This window comes from Pinus tabuliformis, chromosome 3_1 (assembly GCF_031772625.1).
Source record: "Pinus tabuliformis cultivar Carrire ecotype Pingquan chromosome 3_1, CPIR1, whole genome shotgun sequence".
NCBI classification, from domain to species: domain Eukaryota; kingdom Viridiplantae; phylum Streptophyta; class Pinopsida; order Pinales; family Pinaceae; genus Pinus; species Pinus tabuliformis.
In genome coordinates, this window is record NC_142301.1 from 678,525,422 (window position 1) to 678,543,182 (window position 17,761).

A 17,761-nucleotide genomic window follows, 5' to 3' on the forward strand; every position below is an offset into this window, starting at 1 on the left:
GACCCACTTTTGTTGCTCTTCAGAGGATAATCCTTGTTCTAAAAAGTGTTTAAGGCTATTATGATCTGTTTTTACCTTGAAGTGTCTTCCCATTAGGTAGGGTTACCATTTCTTAAGTGCATGGAGTATTGCCAACATTTCCTTCTCATAAATAGCTTTTGTGTGTTTTGCACATTATTGAGATCGAAAAAATGCTCCATTTGTAATATCCATGTTGCAGGATCCTTGCCATCAAACTTCCTCATATTGATTTTTGGATTCCACGCCATTTATCTTAGATTCCATGCCATTTATCTTAGCTTCTGTTAGCTTTTGTGAGAGTGACATTTGTTGCACTTGGTCTTGTAATTTTGATATATCATGTAGCATTTCTTCCTCTTCTTCATGAGTCATGCTAGCACTTTTAGGTTGCTTACTAGGTGTTTGCATTTTCTTTCCTCGAGGCATCAGTTACCGATAATATTGCTCTACTATGCTCTTTGAATTCTTCAAAATAATTTTTCAAACCAAGCTTAAGAAAAAATTTAAAAAAATCTACACACCTTTTTTCACTTTGTAGGAGCTCGATATTGCCTCTGATGTATCTCTGTAATATCGAATCATCTAGTTCTGAAATTGCAACCTGCAGTAGCCCTCTGTGTCCTCTTTCCAATGCCACTAGTCTGATCCAAATACTGGAATACTATTTATTTTATGGCGAGTATCCCATTGAGTGTATTTACGCTATGGATGATTTAGCAAGTGGATGGAGGCTAGTTCAGAGCCGAAAAGGTGAGCACACTCAACAAGTTGATCCCTTCAAACTCCCTAAGCTTCCTAAAGGTAAATATGTACAAACTAGAACTAACTGTTGGGAAATAAATGAGCACGATATACTCCTAGTTGTTGTACAGTTTGTGTATATGCGAAAGAGTCTCTGGGCGAGGTATGCGTGGTGGACCTTCAACAAAGATGACGGTGTTAAAAGCTATGGTTACGAGGAGTTAAATCAGTCGACTTTAAAAAATGCGTCAGATATTTCACTCTTGAAAATTGAAATGTGAAAATTTTGAAATTGATTTATTTAATGATAAGTTTTTTAATTGATTTTTTTAATTAGTTAATAGTTTCACAATTTTTCTATATGTATTTGCTATCGATATTGGTTAACGGGAAAACAAATATTTCTGGATTACAGGAAGGGAAGAATAGATGCATATCACAAAGATAAAGCAATTAAATGTTAATATTTTTTAGTTTTTTTTTCTTAGAAAAGAAACCAAAGCTTTGCACTTGGGAAGTTTATCTGATAAAAGACCTAGACAGACACTCCATACCACATAATCATTTATAACATTAGTCCCTTTATCGATCATAACGTTAGTCCCTAATATCTCAAGCACCCTAATATCTGATTTGATGCCATAAGCGATATTTGATTTGATGCCATAATGGATATCTGCAAGAATTTCGGGACACATGTAGTTTGGACTGCCAACAACTTGCATGGTTGAATTAAACAACATAAATTCACATATTAGATTATATTACTTTTGACACATGCTGTGAGGGATATCTGCAAGAAGGTCGAAACAGTGACGCATTAGCTTTGATATAGTGAACCAATAACTTCCTTAATCAATTTGTTCCGTGTTTGCAAGCAGAAAATGATTTATTAGCAGAACATCTGTCCGAGAAGAGAATAGAAATGGAGAAAACAATAATGTCAACGGAGGAGGGCATTCACTGCAATCCATGGACAAAGAATGATCGGGGCCATGTAGATGGTTCCCTCCAATTCTTCGACTCTCACAAGGCCAGAAATTCACAATTTACTTGCACCTCTAGATGGAAGGTACTCTCACCACAACCATCAATATTATTTTTAGGAATTTTTAGTTTTCTTCGTGGGCTTTAGATTCAATGTTACGTACAGTTTTTTACCCCCATTTTTGGATCCATTCGGACAAGGGTTCTTCAAGCTTTATACATCTTAAATATCGATAATATAGCTTTATCATTGTACCACAGTTTCTAGTAGATGAACTTTGGTGTTTAAGAGGTGCAATATAAGTGATACAATTTTATTACGTACTATATTTTTCAAAATAGTTTGTTTAGAATTTACATTTGAAAAAAAATATGTGAAAATAATTTTTTTTGTTGCATATATAAATTAAAAATTTCTAAAATTGTTGTTTTTTATTTTCATTTTCAAATTACACATTTGCAATTTCATTTCATAGTATATTTTTCAAAATATATTTTTTCAGAATTTACATTAGAAAAAATTATGGATAGTTTAGATTCCCTTGATGGTCACATCATTTCTTATATAAGAATATTGAAGATCGACTTTCTATGCAATGAAAATTCCAATTTTCATACTTTTATTATATTTAATAATTTATTTTTTCACTTTTGCTTATATATATATATATATATATATATATATATATATATATATATATATATATATATATATATATATATGCAAGGATTGAGCTGCAACAACAACATTTGTTTTAAATGAATTGTTAATTTTGCATTCAATACATTTATATATAATCAAAATTTAACCATAATAAAAAATTAATATTTTCCTCCTTGTGTTCTCTTTCCCTGTGTAGGGATATGCTAGTATATATTGATTTTTATAATAATATAACAAAAATCCAAGCATTTTAACAAATCATAATATCCTTGTATTATTTGAACAATGGTCTAAATAAAGGTGCATTTATCTTAAAGATCATGATATGAAAAATTATCTAATATAAAATTAATGTTTTTGGGCAAAAGTGGACTTTGACTAAGGATCACACCCATTCATTTGTGGGACGAACTTGATAGTTGGGACCTAGGTGAAGCTTGAAGAAAATAATTTTTATTTCCATTTCCATAATTTTACTTGGGTAACTTGGAATTCCTTTTTGGCGTGCAAAAATACATACTAATGCTACATAAAAATCAATTTTCCCTCTTAGATTGGGTAATGTAATTCTATCATATGTACGTAAGAATCTTAGGCTTCTAGCCGAAGTCCTTAATGGCTTCTTAGGAAAATGTGTCAATCTCCTTTGGAATTTGACTTCTTTTAGCTTCTTAGGCGAGAATTTTCTTTGGGACCATTCACCTTTTTAGTCAAAGTCTTTTATGACCTAGTAAAGTCCTTTTAGAAATTTTTTATTAGACAATTCCCAAACTATGAAGGAAAAGGTTAAGTACTAAATTGTCAAGCCAATGTTTTAATTATCATTTTATCTTTGGTAAATGAGGTTTGTTAAACTACATTAAGTAGAAAATTGTTGTACATCCTAACAGACTAAATTGATTTAGAAAATAATACATGTAATCCCAATTGTCACTTACAAGAACATAGAGTACATGCTAGGTAATGTACCAACAGCTATATACATCATATCTATAAGCATCGAGGATAATGTACTTAGGGATATACATCATACGTATAAGCACCAAAGATAATTCTTTTAAAATGGATATGAAATGATGGGATCCCCTTATAGATGTAATAGGATTGATGAGCCAGCTAAAGTTAATAATAGTATATGTATAATTATAACTCAATGTAAGTCTTAACCATGCACAATTAATTATTGCAAAAATATTTTTAATAATGTGTTGAGGGCCCCGAAATCGGGTCAACAACAAGGGGGATACCCACCCGGTCGGGAACTTGGTTGGCGGCTCCTTGCCCGTTTGGTGTAGCGGGTCCGACTGGGGATGATGGGACCAGCTTCCCAATCTAAAAGATGTGTGTGTGTGTGTGTGTAGATTTTGAAGATACTAATCAAAAGGTAATTTTAAACTAATTTAATTCTAGACTCTAAACCGACTCTATTGTACTGTAATCTAACCAAAACAACACATCTAATCTATACTAACCCGGGGTAAAAAAATTTCATTATGCGATCTAAAAAGATTTCATACAATAACTGGTAATAAAGATCATTCAGCTATCATAAGAATATAAATCAATTAAGATGAACCATTCTGCATAAGAAGTTAGGAAAAATAGTTGTGAACAGCATATCGCATAATCAGTTGTTCATATGTCAAGCACAAACAAATGATTCCACCATACAAAAGTGCCAAATGGTAATCCAGACATTCATACATTAACATATAAACAAATCAGCTGTATATCACTCTAAGAATATGAGCAGAAATTAACCAAGAGATAAAAGTACCATTTATGACTGATTTCACTCACAAACTTCAAGCAATAACGATTTATCTCTACTTACTTCTAACATCTACTAAGAGTACAGAAGTGCAACATCAGTAGCAGACATTAAAATGCAAACATAAATAAATCTCGATCCATCCATTCATCAAAAACCCCCTCCGAGGGTGCAAAAGTGCATGTTTTGAGGACAAGTTTTTTGACAAATTTCCGGACCCCTCTCCAAATGCCATGAGAAGGGTTAAATACTACTAACTAACTAATCTTAATTACACAAATTTAGGGAACGGCTTCAAATGACCGCCCTTTCACTAAAACAAATTTATTTCTAAAAAGTGAATCTAATTTCTAACTGTTTCTGTATCTGCTCCTTAGTGTTGTAAGCAATGTGAGGTTCGCCTGGAAAGAGTCGGTTGGTTGTCTTTTCCTTTTGCTCGGGTGATGAAAGTAGAAATAACAAAATCTGGCACCTCTTTCTGGCAACTTAGAAGATATTTTTGAAAATCTCCCTCTGATTGGGTGTTTTTTGCTGTGTGTATACTTAGTATAACCCAGATTTCTTTCAAACTGATTGTGTTGTTGCTATTTCGGTTTCCGGTCATGTGAATGACTCAATGAGTTAGGGATTTTGTTGCCTGAACAATCTTACGTATTGAAAATTGCTTCCATTCTTTGTTCCAGGCTTTTCTGAAGCATCATCCCTTTTCAGCGTTTTTCTTTTTGCTTTACCCAATCTGAGCTTCATGATCTTTTGCAAACATGCTGCTTTTGTGCACCTTTGACTCTGAGTCTTGGATAGTATATTTTCATCAGTGTCTGTGGAGTGATATTCTGGACTCCGCGGCTCTGATGCATGCGGCATTCATTTGCAAAGGCATCTCCTCCCTGTTATTCAAGTATTGGCGTTCTCCCCTTTTCCTTGGATGTTTTCCTGCATATAGATTTATATCAGTTACTGCCTTACTGTTTACGCAAAGGAAAAGATACATGACGAAAAGATTGACATGAAAGCTTTAAACTCTAATGAATGCATAATCATGACATTCATAATGACTTGACTCTTCGAAAAACGCAACATGATCATCTTTGGATACTCAGGCGTGCAATCATTAATTTCCCTTAGGGTGAGCGGTCGATTTTGGGTTTACAGATCATGCCGAATGATCCAGGTGGATATTGGTGGCCACCTGCCAGGTCCACCTGGACCCCCACCATTGTCTTTCTCAGCATTTTCAGTTTCCTTAATTGTAGCACAGTTTACTATTTTTAGCAGTTTTTCGGGTCCTGAACTTCCGGAGCCGTTTTGAGGCCCTAAACGACGTTTTTTTGGAATTCTGGGGCAAACGAGCTCTATGTTGCCTCCCAAAGTGGTAGTACTCGGATAGATCTTTCTAACGAGCTATCGTACGCGTCAAACGGCGATCGTATGCCAAAGTTACGACCCCGGGAAATTGATGTACCAATTTACCCAAACGGGGCCCACAATTTGGTGTTTCATCTTCTAGGGTTAGGTTTCGGTATGTGAAGGGTTTTCCATTGTTTCTCAACAATAAATAGGCCTTCGAGCCTCATTGTAATACGGTGGAGAACAGTTCAGAGGCATGTAGCCATCACATCTCTTCTCAAAGATAAGCTACCATCGCCCTAGCTAGTTTATTGCCATTTCTGTTTGTAAGCATATGTCAGTATTTTCCATTAATGAAATGAAGTATTCTTTCTGCTGCATCTTTGTGTATATGGTTATCTCTGTAATTTGTTGCGTTCCTGCTTAAATCTGGATCACCGAAGGAACTTTGCGATGAGTGGTTTCTGCGATTCGTATCGCAGCAATTAATAGTCTCATTCGTCGCAGGTCGCAAATTGCAAAATAGTAGTTTGTAGGATCGCAAATCGCAATATCGCAACATTCATTTGCTCGTTGTGTGCTGCTTTTGCGACGTTTGCGATATGCGACGTCGCATATCGGCCGTCAGCGATTCGTTTTTATTTTCCTTTAAGGGCTCTTTCAAAGTATGTGATGCGATGAATTTCGCATTGCTTCTCTGCAGCTTATTTACGCGCATAGGAAAACTCTTCACTCTCTCTCTGTGATGCGATATAGCTTTTAGGGAGTTAAATACAAAAAGCTGGATAAAAATATTTTTGGGATTTTTTGTTAAGGGTCCCCCTTTGCTTGATATTATTGCTAATACTAAACAAAGAGGGGGGTTGTTGGTGACCACAACAATGGCGATTCACTGTGACGAACCAGTTATCTCTGCTTTTCTATTGAAATTTCCACTTCCGAAACAGAAAAATTTTCATATGTCTAAATTTTGTTATGGACAGATAGAGTAGATTACCCCTCATCCTGTCAATGATACTTTGCTTCAACCCTTCTTTTATTCCAATTGTCTGCTTCCCTAGGCTTAGTTATTGCATTCATACCAGACATTACTCGGTCCTTTTGAAAGATAAAATAAGGTCTTCTCTACGTGTTGGCTTTAAAATATGCTCATTTGTCGTAGGTAGAGCCTCTGCTGCCCGCAAGCGTCCATAGCCTCGACAGGGTTACCATGTTATCCAGCAATGATCCTTTTTCCTAGGTTATTTACAATATTTCAGAGGAAAATCCTTTTTGGCACTTTTTCCTTTTTTACTCTCTAAAGAACAATGTCTTGGTTTGGTGGCCAAATTATGACACAGTCATTCACTTGATTTACACTTTTGCTGAACAAGCTGGCTCGTGATGAGACCCCTTGTCTTTTGATTGCAACAATCTTGAGTCATTGCCCTGTTTTGATAGACAGTATTGGAAAAGTCAGCAAGTTATAATATCTGTGATCATGATAAGCCGGCTCGTGATAAGACCTCTTATTCTTTGAGATATAGTGCTTTCTCGGATTGTTTCTCTGAATGCTGCGGTTTCCTTTGGCAGGGAGGAAGTCATTGTTTTTCCTTAAGAAAGCTCTGGACGACAATAATAGAGCTTGAAAACAACAGCTTTGCAGAGAATATTTATTTTATTATTGATGATACATTTCATTGTGCTGGGATAAAACAATTTTTTACCAAAGGTTGATTTCATTAAAGTCTTTCGAAAGGTTGAAACTAATATCATTATTCAGGCTAAAGTTAACTCTATTTGTCAATAATAAAAATCAGATTTTTCAAAAAGTTTTGCTATTTGTACAAGTGAAATCAAAATCTGATAGAGAGTTAGTGTTCTCTTTCATGAATCCTTTTAAATGATCATTCACAACCGATTTTATTTATAAGAAAGAGAAAAACAAAATAAAAGAAACTAAAACTATCCTACAAATATAGAAGAGTGATCTTCTATGGAAAATACATGTTAAGAATCTGTCCATTCACAGGCAAAGAATCTCTTCTACCTGCCAAGTCCTGCAACACAAACGTCGATGGGCCTATGACTTCTACAATCTGAAAAGGACCAAGCCACAGCTTCTGAAATTTCGTATGTTTGCCCTTCTCTTCATGAGCCTTATCCCATTTCAAAACTAAATCTCCCATCTGAAATTTCTTTCTGGTTATGATGGCTGAGTCAAAAGAGGATTTTATTAGCGCTTGGTGGTGAGCATGGGTTTTCTTAGCTTGCTCTCTGCGTTCTTCTAGTTTGATTATTTCCATTTGTCTTAATTGTAAAGAGGAAGTAGATACCTCATCGATGTGTTGTACTAGAGACAAAGAGGGAATGACTAAGTGAGTTGGAAGAACCACTTCTTTCCCATAAACTAAATTAAAGGGAGAAGTGTCGATTGAAGCTTTCTTCGTGATTCTATCTGCCCATAAAGCATTTACCAGCGCTTTGTGCCAATTCTTTTGGTTTTGGCCGACTGTTCTTTTGATAATCCTGATTAGGTTTTTGTTTGTTGATTTAGCCAACCCATTACCTTGCGGATAGTAATTAGCAGAATATTTCAATTTGAACCCTCTTTTTAATGTAAACTCAGTCATTGCATTTCCAGAAAAGTATGATGCATTATCAAACATTAAGGCCGTTGGCAATCCAAACCTAGTGATGATAAATTGATCTATGAATCCAATAATGTTTTCATAATTAACTGTCTTGAGAGAAACTGCTTCTATCCATTTAGTAAAATAATCTGTTGCCATGAGGATATACCTATGCTGCTTAGAAGAGTGAGGAACGATCTCACCTATTATGTCCAAGCCCCATTGGTTGAATGGTTGCTCGATGTTGACCGGATGTAGTGGCATGGACGATTTCCTTTGTTTCCCTGAAGCAGTCTGGCAGATTTGGCATTTCCTTACGTAATTGTATGAGTCTTTGAACAGCGTGGGCCAATAATATCCTGCACGTAAGATCTTATGCGCAGTAGTCTCTCCAGCATAGTTTCCACCTGCTGGTCCATCGTGGAGTTCCTGCAAAACCTTTTCGGCTTCATTTTTCTCAAGACACCTAAGAAGTACAGAATCGTAATTCTTTTTAAACAGAACATCATTTATGAGCTGGTATTGTTTAGCTTTCAATCTTAGAGCTCTTTTCTTGGTGTGATCCAAATGCGATGGAGCATACCCATTCTTAAGATAATAAATGGTGTCCGCATATAATGATTCTGCGTCGTTTAGGCTTACCTCATACGTGTGTACCTCTTCAGATGAGTTCTCAGGAATTTGTGATGCTCCAGCTAACATCTTGCAGAAGCCTTGACCTCTTACGATGTTTGCTGGTTTGGTCTCAAGATCGTATTCTTGTAGAGCAGTAATCCAATTTGCTCTCTTTTCACCCACATCCTTCTGTACCAAAAGGTTTCTTACCACTGGAAACGGTACTACAACTTTGGTATGGGCTTTAAGTAAGAAAGGTCTGAAATATTTGATCCCTTTGAAAACAGCATAAGCCTGTTTCTCCACGTTTGAGTAATTGATTTCAGCACCTTGTAAGTTCGAGCTAAAGAATGCGATTGGAGCTTCCGCCTTTTCTTGATTTACTTGAGTCAAAATCGCGGCATAAGATTTCTCTGAGGCAAAAGTGTATAAGATGAAAGTGTCTGAAAAATTTGGGGTAGCTAAAGATGGAGCGTTGATGATAGCTTGTTTGATCAAGTGGAATGCTTCGTGCTCATCTATGCCCCATTTAAAATTTGAGTTATTTTTTATCATATTTTGTAAAGGGGAAACAATACGTGAAAAATCAGGGACAAACCTTTTTACAAAATTGATTTGTCCAAGGAAAGATTGCATGGCCTTTTTGTTATGGGGTGTGGATATTTCGGAAATTTCTTTGATTCTGTCAGGTTCAATGTGAATACCAGATTTCGTCACTATGAATCCGAGCAATTTCCCTTCACTTAATGTGAAAAAAGATTTCTTTGGGTTAAGTGAAATTCCATACCTTAAGCATCTTTGAAAGATCTGTTTCAAATCTTTGAGATGGTCGCTTCGCTTCTTGGAGTACATTGTTATATCATCCAGGTAAATCACTACCGATTTATTGACCAAACCTTTAAACACAATGTCCATGGCTCTCTGAAAGGTAGCGCCGACATTGATCAGACCAAATGGCATCTTCCGATATGCGTATGTGCCCCACTTGGTTCGGAATGTGGTTTTCAACTGATCATTGGGATGTACCAACACTTGATTGTATCCTGAAAATCCATCCAGGAAAGACATTAATTCTGGGCCCACTACTGCCTGTAGTATTTGCTCCATAGGTGGGAGGGGAAAATTGTCTTTCTGACAGACTTTGTTGAGATTCCGGAAATCAATACAGATTCTAATATCTCTGTTTTTCTTCCTAACAGGTACCATATTGGATACCCATTTGGAGTGTCTGAAGGGGAAAATTATTCTGGCTCTCAACAATTTATTTAGCTCAGTCTTTATTTGATTTTCTAAGTTGGGGTGGATTTTTCTGAGCTTCTGCTGGACAGGTTTTTCATTGTCAATCATAGGGATAGTGTGTTCAATGATAGAAGTGTTGTATGTTTTCAACTCATCGTAATTCCCCGCAAAAACGTTTTTGAATTGTCTCAGAAGACGGATATATGCCGATTTTTCTTCAGGGGCCAGGTTGTGGCCTAGATTAATGTTTTGCGGCTTCTGATCGGTTCCTAGGTTCACTAATTCATAGTTCAGAGTTGAACTGTAGAGTTTAGAATTGGCAGACCTTTTAAACCGACTTTTCAAATCATATAATTCTTCTAACTTAACCACCGATTTAGGTATATCGTTATCAGTGCTATTTTGCTGAATTTGGTGATCATGATGGTCTTCGTCAATTATTTGATTTGAGTAGGATCCTTCAGAAGTGAGGAAATTTACGATGTCTGGATCGTCATTGAATACTCTCCAGTTGGTGATGTTGTCAGGGATGGATGGTTTAAAGATTAATTCTATTGAAAACCTATCGGGACTAAAATCTTCGGAGGGAATCAGTCTAGAGGCTACGTTAGCTAACAGGTCCGCGCTCTCATTTTGGAGTCCTGGGATTGACGAAATATTGAATGCTATGAAATGTGAAGTCAGATCTTGTACTAAAGATTGACAGTGCTTTAAATGACTTGACAGGCAATGTATGGTGTTACGTACCTGTTTGACAACAATTTCGGAATCTCCAAAGACTTGAAGATACTTAACATTCAAGCCGATTGCTTTGTATAGGCCTTGCACCAAGGTTTCGTATTCCGCTGTATTGTTTGTGAAATCGAACTCAAGTCTGCATGTAAGCATGGTCTTGTTCCCATCTGGGTTAATCAGAATGCATCCCGCTCCTGCTCCCTCGTTAGATTTAGAGCCATCAAAATATAATTTCCAAAATAAAGATGTATTTACAGAGTTATCTAAAAAAATAAAACACTTTGAATCATCAGTTTGGGAAACGTTTTCAACTTGGGACACAAATGAATTTTCTAAGTAAGGTGAAGTGTGAGCATTGAAATTGCCGAGGAAAGAATCTACCGAGTAGTTGCCTATGATACTGCTGTTGTATGCTATTGCTTCGTTCTCTCCTTCCAATTCTGTCACTATGTACTTTTGGTGCAATTCTCGTTAAACCTTTATTTGATTGGGTTTACCGTTGTAGGGTAACCACATGTGCGACCAGTCGGTTGAGAAATATCCGTGGAGTTTCTCGGACCAATCCCTGCTAAGAATTAAACCATAGAATTCAGGGATATTAGCCACTAGAATCTCGATAACCTGACATACTTTCGGGTTAGACGGCAATCTTATGGTCACCTGGTTAAGTTCACCAATCACTTCGACTTGAGATGATCAAGTTGAACTATGCGCACTGCAGATTTCTGAGGCTGAACATTCAATTTGGCACATATTGATCTGGGTAGAATATTCGTTGAAGCACCAGAATCCATCAGGCAATTGTGCACATTTTTATTGAAAATTTCATAAGTGAGGAGAAAAGGAGGAGTATGGAATCTTGACCTTCCTCCAATCAAGGCAATGTCATTCGGATCAATCTTATTGATCATGTTGGTCGGAGGTCTTCCCTTGTTGTGGGAAGCTACAACTATAGGTAAAGATGTAGTAGGCACGGCATGTTGTTCCTTCATCATTATTTTTGTTGATGTTTCAATTTTCTCAATTCGTAAAGAGTGATATTAGCCCTAGTCTTTTTCATGTCATCGATAATGTTATACTCCATTTCATCCAACACTATCAGTGTTCTTGATGGAGGTGTTTGATCTGATTGGACTGGGCTAAATTGGGTCGCTCTAGTGGTTGTTTTCTTTGTTGCGACCTTATCTTTTGTTGCAGGGCTTGCGCCCTTCTGTTTAGGGGTAGTTTGGGGAGGATCAAGTTGATTTTTGCTTCGTGTGCTAACCGGAAATGCTTCTTGATCCTCTTCTTGTGGGAGGATGAAATCCCACATTCCTTGTAGTTCCACAACTTCTTCATCATCGGTCTGCCCTTCAGTGGTATTCTCTTCTTCTTCTTCCTCTTCAGATTCGACGTTTGAGACAGCATTGGGTGGTTTCACCTCCATGGGAAGGTTTCTTTTAAAAGATCTGTAGGGCTTTTTTGAAGAAGTTTCTGCTACTTGTTTTCTTATGTCAATCATCTCGTTGGACATGGCCTTTAACACCTTTTGTAATCCTTCCATATCGAAAGGATCTTTCGTTTGCTTCTTCTTGGTGTCTTCTTTGAAAGAGATCTTCTTAGATTTGCGTTCTTCTATTGCAGATCTCTTTTCTAGGGCGACTACGCGTTTTTCTACTGCTAACGCCTCAGTCAAGTTTTCAACTAAAGTCGTCTTGTTTTCCCTATCTACGAAGATAGCCAAGTTAGACGGTAAGGCCGTGATGTACCATTCACATCTGACTTCCTCGCTGGGTTGAGACGCAGCGGGAATCTTGTTGAGGATCTTGTTGAACCGTAAATTGAAATCTTTAATGGGTTCTCTAGCCTCAGCTTTAAGATTAGACAGGTCATTGATCAATGTCGCTGTTGATCTGTTATCGCCAAACTTGGTGAGGAATTGACTTTGAAAAATGTCCCAACTTGTGACGGACCCGGAAGGTAAAGAAAAGTACCATGACCCGGCTGTTCCTTGCATTGTGTAAGGAAAAAGTCGGACGACAGCATCTTCGTTGGTAACTCTGTTGAGATTAACAGAAAGCATGAAATTATTGATATGCTCTTCAGCTAGCATGCCTGTTTCTGGATTGAATTTAGGTAGCCACTTCTCAGGATGGGCCAGTATTGGGCTCAGGGGTGGAGGCATTAAAACCGCCCCAGGATTGTTCCATGGAGACTAGGCCATCGTTGAGCCGCTAGTTAATGAGAGTGCAGAAGACGGTCCCTGATGCTGAGAAGATGAAGGTATTATGATCGTTGATGATTGAAGAGGAAGTGTGGAAGATGGATGAGTGATTTGGGATGAGGATGTGGGTGGTTGACTTCGCGGTGAGGGTGTTGAAATGGACGAAGTGGATGAAAGAGTCTCACGGTCAGACTCTGGTGGTGCTTTGCTCTTTTCCTAGTAGGGAGAGGGATTTCACTTGGTTGAATACCAAATTTTTCACTCTTCAATCTGGTCAGAGGATGAGCAGGATTGTACTGTGAAGTCACACTGCTATTAGATTTATCAGACCTATGAGAAAAAATAGAGAATCCCTGGAGTTTACGAATCAAAGTTTGAATTTCAGGAGGTTCAATAATGAGTTGGTCTGATATATTGGGGTAGGTAGTAGCGGTGGATACTCGAGCGACTTGTAACTCCGGGTTTAACCGTAGTGGAGAAGTCGGGGGAGTTGATGAGGGTGATTTACTCTCAGAATGGCATTTAGATTTTGACTTAGTTGCCATTCATAGTTCGGGCCCTCCTTCTAGCGCCAAATATGTTGAGGGCCCCGAAATCGGGTCAACAACAAGGGGGATACCCACCCGGTCGGGAACCTGGTTGGCGGCTCCTTTCCCGTTTGGTGTAGCGGGTCCGACTGGGGATGATGGGACCAGCTTCCCAATCTAAAAGATGTGTGTGTGTGTGTGTAGATTTTGAAGATACTAATCAAAAGGTAATTTTAAACTAATTTAATTCTAGACTCTAAACTGACTCTATGCTACTGTAATCTAACCAAAACAACACATCTAATATATACTAACCCGGGGTAAAAAAATTTCATTATGCGATCTAAAAAGATTTCATACAACAACTGGTAATAAAGATCATTCAGCTATCATAAGAATATAAATCAATTAAGATGAACCATTCTGCATAAGAAGTTAGGCAAAAAAGTTGTGAACAACATATCGCATAATCAGTTGTTCATATGTCAAGCACAAACAAATGATTCCACTGTACAAAAGTGCCAAATGGTAATCCAGACATTCATACATTAACATATAAACAAATCAGCTGTATATCACTCTAAGAATATGAGCAGAAATCAATCAAGAGATAAAAGTACCATTTATGAATGATTTCACTCACAAACTTCAAGCAATAACGATTTATCTCTACTTACTTCTAACATCTACTAAGAGTACAAAAGTGCAACATCAGTAGCAGACATTAAAATGCAAACATAAATAAATCTCGATCCATCCATTCATCAAAAACCCCCTCCGAGGGTGCAAAAGTGCATGTTCTGAGGAAAAGGTTTTTGACAAATTTCCGGACCCCTCTCCAAATGCCATGAGAAGGGTTAAATACTACTAACTAACTAATCTTAATTACACAAAATTAGGGAACGGCTTCAAATGACCGCCCTGTCACTAAAACAAATTTATTTCTAAAAATTGAATCTAATTTCTAACCGTTTCTGTATCTGCTCCTTAGTGCTGTAAGCAATGTGAGGTTCACCTGCAAAGAGTCGGTTGGTTGTCTTTTCCTTTTGCTCGGGCGATGAAAGTATAAATAACAAAAGCTGGCACCTCTTTCTGGCAACTTAGAAGATATTTTTGAAAATCTCCCTCTGACTGGGTGTTTTTTGCTGTGTGTATACTTAGTATAACCCAGATTTCTTTCAAACTGATTGTGCTGTTGCTATTTCGGTTTCCGGCCGTGTGAATGACTCAATGAGTTAGGGATTTCGTTGCCTGAACAATATTACGTATTGAAAATTGCTTCCATTCTTTGTTCCAGGCTTTTCTGAAGCATCATCCCTTTTCAGCGTTTTTCTTTTTGCTTTACCCAATCTGAGCTTCAGGATCTTTTGCAAACATGTTGCTTTTGTGCGCCTTTGACTCTGAGTCTTGGATAGTCTATTTTCATCAGTGTCTGTGGAGTGATACTCTGGACTCCGCGGCTCTGCTGCATGCGGCATTCATTTGCGAAGGCATCTCCTCTCTGTTCTTCAAGTATTGGCGTTCTCCCCTTTTCCTTGGATGTTTCCTGCATATAGATTTATATCAGTTACTGCCTTACTGTTTACGCAAAGGAAAAGAGACATGACGAAAAGATTGACATGAAAGCTTTAAACTCTAATGAATGCATAATCATGACATTCATAATGACTTGACTCTTCGAAAAACGCAACATGATCATCTTTGGATACTCAGGCGTGCAATCATTAATTTCCCTTAGGGTGAGCGCTCGATTTTGGGTTTACAGATCATGCCGAAGGAACTTTGCGATGAGTGGTTTCTGCGATTCGTATCGCAGCAATTAATAGTCTCATTCATCGCAGGTCGCAAATTGCAAAATCGCAGTTTGTAGGATCGCAGATCGCAAATCGCAATATCGCAACATTCATTTGCTCGTTGTGTGCTGCTTTTGCGACGTTTGCGATATGCGACGTCGCATATCGACCGTCGGCGATTCCTTTTTATTTTCCTTTAAGGGGGCTTTCAAAGTATGTGATGCGATGAATTTCTCATCGCTTCTCTGCAGCTTATTTACGCGCATAGGAAAACTCTTCACTCTCTCTCTGCGATGCGATATAGCTTTTAGGGAGTTAAATACAAAAATTTGGATAAAAATATTTTTGGGATTTTTTGTTAAGGGTCCCCCTTTGCTTGATATTATTGCTAATACTAAACGAAGAGGGGGGTTGTTGGTGACCACAACATAATGTAAGAACGATGTAATGGCTTAAATATTTTGTTAATGAATCTATTTCATTCTTTAATGTGTTCACCTTTTCTAGTATCACATTTTATTCAATCATATCTCTCATAAAGTGATACTAAACATTAATATGATTTGTCTTCCTTCCATGAATGAATGGTTCTGATGTATTCAAGTTGTCATAACTCTAAAATTAAAACACTAGTGAGAGTTCTAGTCCTTCCACCCATGAGTTTCAAATTGAATTTTCCTCCTATTATTCAAGTTCTCATTTGATCCCATATGAAAACAACACCATCATCATATATTTGATACTCGCAAAATGATTCCCTATGAAAAGTCATATGACACGATGCCCTTGAGTCGAACAATTTTGATCTACATGTGTACTTGAAGATTCCAATTACACACTTACTCCTTCGCTTGAGGAGGTTCTCACTTCTATAGGAATATCATCAAATCCCTTCCCTTTCATAGCAAGTTTGTATCTAAAATATTTCTTGCAATTCTCTTCTTTTCCACATCTACAACATACCTTTAAGAATATTCTTGGATCTAATGATATTTTTTTCATGTGTGTATTTGATGATACAACATATACATAAAATGGGATACATTCATTGTTCAAATTTTGAGGTTGAAAATGAGCTTCCATAGGAAAATAATAAAATTAAAATTAAAATAATAAAATAAATGTTATGAATTTTTAAAGAAAAATAACATAAACTAATTTTTTCTTATATTTTTGAATTATCTCCTTATAGGGTTACTCAAATATCAAGTCTATACACCAGTTGGATCCAAAATTAAATTCCACACTGAATGAGTACCCACTCTGCATACTTCTGGGAAGACCCACATAAAAATAAAAAAAAAAATAAAAATAAAAAAATCATTAAAAAAACTTCACGAACACATTTTTTTAATGTATCTTCAATTTTTTTCGATGTGGGTCTTTTGAGAAGTATGCAAAGTGGATACTCATTTGATATGAAATTAAATTTTATATCCTATGGGTGTCTACACTTGACATTTGAGTAAGCCTATAAGGAGATAAGCTGAAAATACAATTACAAAATTTAGTTTTCTTCTCTTCCCTCCAAAATATTTACCCCTGGGGATGACATCATCATCTTGAATCCTATTGGTTCTCTTAAAGTTAATTGTGTTAGCAAATTCTTTTTAGGCACATTTTTTACCTCAAAATTCCCCTAATATTGGATGAATATGGGGTACATGTGGACCCAGCCAAGATCCAAGTCATTAAGGATTGGCCAACCCTAAGGAATCTAAGAAATGTTTGTAGCTTCTTAGGCCTATGTTGACGGTTTATGTTGGGGATATCTTGTATAACTTAGCCCTTAACTCAAGTGTCCAAGGGTGGATCAAAATAAAGATTTTTGTAGTGAGAGTTACAGTAGAAATCATTAAGGAATTTAAAACATTGCCTTTGCTCTATAATTAATTGGGTCGTGTATAGGTTGCAATAATTTAGACCCCATTCTTACACAAAACATTCCTTAGATTGAACACTTATTAAATAGCATCTTGATCCTAAGAATCGGGCACCATTTTATAATCATTTTTTCCCTCATTTTCCCCAAATTGCATTGAGTTTATTAGATTAGTATCTAAGGGAATAGATACTATATCTTCATCTTGTTTATAATACATGGGTGAAAGAAGATGGGGACATGCAGGGGTTACCCAGCCTACCCAAAACCCAGGATACTTATACACAAACACCCACAACTTTGTATTTACACACATTACCGAATTTCAGCAAATTAATTGAAATATGCAGTCAAAATAAGAATGGATATTCATTACCAGGTTCCATCAGAGATCTCTCTCAAGTCTTCCAACACTTTTCTTTGCCTCACCCAACTCATATTGGGTTCACTTATAAAATAATACACTGAGAAGGCCAAAACAAGCTTCAAAACCCAAACTCGCAATCTTGGAAAATGCTTATTGTAGGTGTTGTAAAATATTTTCGTAGTGCCCCAAAACTTCATCTTTTTGGATTCCAGGAAGCTGAAATGACTCAAACCTTCATAGAATTGATTACTCATGCC